Below are 3,996 nucleotides of genomic sequence, written 5' to 3' on the forward strand. Positions count from 1 at the left end.
AGTTTCTGTTACCTCTTCTTGCCAGGAGGTGGTGCAGGTTAGACAAACTATGCGGCTCTGAATCCGGTGTTTTGGCAGCTTCGACCTTTTATTACACGGTTACTAATGTGATATTCACTGTCAGAAAACTATTTTTTTTTTTTCTAATTTACTTTTTTATAACCAGAGACACATGCTGAACAAAATTTTGAATTACCAGTTTGAAATGGGATAGCAGTGCCTCTATTGTGTAAGGTTCACAAATACTTTGTATTTCTTGAACATTAAGTGGTCTCTTAACCAGAATGGGATGGTCTGAATTAGGAGCATAATTAATCATAGATGGTGATTGTTGGCATATTTTTAGCATCTGTGACACACATGACTAGAAAGGCCTTCATACCATTGTCTTGTAACACTTATCTGACCGCTAGTCGCTGTGTAGGACTCTGTTGAATACTTAACTTTGTGCTACAATCAACATGTAATTTCTCTTTGAATAAAACATTGTTAATGGACCTCCCTTGTTGTGTTTGTTCCTGAACGCCAAACTCTTGATGGAGGGGAACCCCCTCATATTTCCAATCTTCTCCATTCTCAATAACAGTGTATCTGTTTGTCACAGCCACGGGACTGTGGGAAGTCCAGCCATAAGATGATGTCATAGAGCAGTTCTCGTGTGCTGTGGCTAGTTTTTCAACTGAATTAATAGTGCTTAATTTTGTTCCTCACCCTCCTTTTTCCTGTTAGAATAGCTGATTCATTCAGCCCCAGAAGATGATGTCATCAACCCCCACCTTCTCCTACTTTCTGTCCCTCCCCTCTTTTCTTTCCTTCTCTTAAACACGCACATCCCTCTTTTTTTAAATGAAAACAAGCCCTCCTTCTTGTCAGAGGCTGTTGGCTACTTTTATTTTAACAGTCACTTGAAGAGCGAACATGAGATGCTCCAATAAAAACAAGACATAGATTCATTGGGGGGAAAAACAAACATAGACAATTTTGAACTTTTAAATTCAAAAACTAAGAACATTTAACTTTGAGAGAAAAATTCATGGTTGATTTTCTGATTTAAAAGCTAAACATGGATGGATCTGATATCTAAATCATGGTAACCCTGTGTTCTGTCTTTAATTAAATATGGTAGAAAAAAATTGATTAATCTGTTTTTATACGCGTCCAGCAACGTGTTTCAAAAATGTTGCTGAAACCCCCACCACAACATTCCTATAACCAGGTCAGTTAACTGTCAGAACATGTGTGACATCAGAGACATTTTTAAAAATCCCAAGGAGGTGGAGTGTTTAAGAAAATGAAAGAGGGAGGGGTTTACCACTATTTTAAATCATGCAGCAAGTTAAGAATAGTGTTTCTCACAATTAGCTTACTTTTCAAGGAAATTTGAGAACTAAACATTTCATCATTCATATAAAAAAAAAAGTATTTGAGAAATGTCTTTAAACATGGCTGCAAACCATTACAGAATGAGCACAATAATCTAAGCTGCACTTGATCAAAACAGAGCACATGGGCTCAGAAGCACTTAGGAAAACTCCTCTCAGTGAGCAAAGTTCATCAGTAAATTCTCAAGCAAAGTGTAAACCAGAAACTTGCACAAAAAAAAACACTTTTAAGAGCAAGCTAAAGACTCAGCTCTTTAAGGAGCACTTCTGCATCTAGTGAACTTCTCTCTGTCCAGCTCTTTGCAGGACTCAGCACTGAGTAAGCTGCATGCACTTACAGTATGACAAGATGATCGCATGATGTCTTTTTAGATGTAGCTTTCTTGTGTAAAGAGACTGGTGTGTTGGGCGGGAAGGGAACAAAAAAAAATTCTAGCACTAGCATGGAGCACCTGTGTCCAACTGCTTACAGCACTCTGACCAGCACTTATCCATGCTGGACCCTCCTATGTGATTTCTTGCTTGTGTTCTCTCAGATGTAAGACGCTTTGGATAAAAGCGTCTGTTAAATGACAGTAGGAGTAAAAAACCCTAGATCTGGCGTCTATTATAAACAATATCCCAGATTTTATCTTAAAAACCAGTTTAGCATCCAGTTCAAACGCCAGCATCTGTGATGTGGTAGCCCATTAGTGCACACTGGCATTGTTAATGCGAAAGAGTATGGGAAAAGAGTATGGTGCTTCCCAAATGATGCATTCTGAAAATGAAAGCTTTGCATATTTCAGCAAGACAAACCAGAGCCATATTCTGCACAGATTACAGCAGCATGAGTCGAGTCGAGGGTAAAGTAATCTTTCAAACTGGGCTGCTTCCAGACTTCTCACATGCTTATAACTCAGAAAAAAATAAAACAAAACAATAAAAAACAACCCCCCCAAAACTGTTGAATGGCCTGATTAAAACGATAATTGGTGGAAGTAGGGGATGATACTTTTAAAACTACAGAAGTTGGTCCCATCGGTTCAGAAATATTTATAGTTTTATATAAAGATGGAACACATTCCAGCCCCAGCTTTGCTGAAATGTTTTGCTGTCATTCATTTTAAAAATAAAACACAGTATTTACACAGTAAATATAATCTTGATTTGTACTAATCAATGATTAAATTATTTTAAAATCATTGCATTCTTCTTTTTATTTGAGTTACACAGTGTCCCATTAAAAAAAGGTCAAATAGAACTTAGTTTTGAGTTGTGTACTTCCAATTATGATTTTATATATTGATTTGACAGTTGTTGTCACCTCAGGTTCTTACGTCCAGGTTTAAGCCAAATTCCAGCTTTTCGTGCTGGAAATCCATTTGTCCATTTTATTATCCAGAATAAAGTTCCATCATTTTTAAATCTAACAAGTTTTCGTTTTTGTTGTTGACGAGTTTATGCAAAGCTAAAGCCAACTAACAAAGGGCCTCCTCGATCCACTGTTTTCTTTAAATCAGCAGCCCTCTTGTTATCTTGAAGAAATAACCATCTCCCATCATGTGCACAGCAGATCATGTGCTCTTGAACTGCCTGCTTTGTTTTGCACTCTGTTAACAGCCCTTTTGACCAGACTGGAAAACCATATCTGGTATTGTCTATTCGATTCCTCTCCTAATCTTTTTTTTTTCTTTGCAGGGACTTTACTCAGTCACGTGACAACTTTGATCCGTGACCTGCCATCTACAAACCAATCATCGCAAAGGCATTGCTTTAGATAAAGCCGTCAATGCTTGACTCCTAGCTCATCATTTCTTTTAATCATTGGTAAGATTATGGGAAGAGAGGTGCTCGCTCCTGGGCTGACCTGCTCTCTCAAAAGCAGCCCTTAAACAGTTATTACACAGTCAGAACACACAGTAATATTGAATAACTGCCAGATATTGAAAGTTGAAATTATCTTGGGGGAAAAAAATGGACAGGAGCACTGATTCTTTGCACATTTGACAATTCTACAGCTATAAAATCAAAATAAATCCAGGCGGCCTGAATGTAATTACAGATATAGGAGGGTTAAAGGTCTTAGGGTGTTTGGTAAAGAGTGTAGACAACATGCAATCTTATTCACATCATCTGAATTTGGCAAATTATTATTCTGCTTATTAATATTGGCAAACATCAGTCAAACATTATTATTATTAGTAGCCTTAACATTAGATTTCCATGTTGGGATACCAATTCAAATTCCTGGTCCTAGTTTACCGCTAATAATGTCCAATTTGGGTTTATTGATGCATTTCTGTCCTGTGATCTGGATCTTGTGATAGGCCACTGATATTCATAATTCATTAACCTACCACTTTAGTGCTCGGCTGACTTGGGGAACATGGGGTTAAGTTTTCTTCCTCTGCAGAGCGTTTATCCCACATAATGGGATGTGCCACAGAGTCAGTGATTTATGGTTCCGCGTTACAACAACGCAGAGCACTACGGCGACGCGCACGTAACCCTACGGCGTAGGCTCTGCGTCGCTTTAACGCAGAACCATAATTCAGGCTTTAAGCTACAGCAGGTCAACATATTCAGCTGAAGAGGCGGCGCAACATGGGCTGAGCCTATTTCCAGGGAGAGG

The sequence above is a fragment of the Cololabis saira genome, chromosome 9 (genome assembly GCF_033807715.1).
Source record: "Cololabis saira isolate AMF1-May2022 chromosome 9, fColSai1.1, whole genome shotgun sequence".
Taxonomy (NCBI): domain Eukaryota; kingdom Metazoa; phylum Chordata; class Actinopteri; order Beloniformes; family Belonidae; genus Cololabis; species Cololabis saira.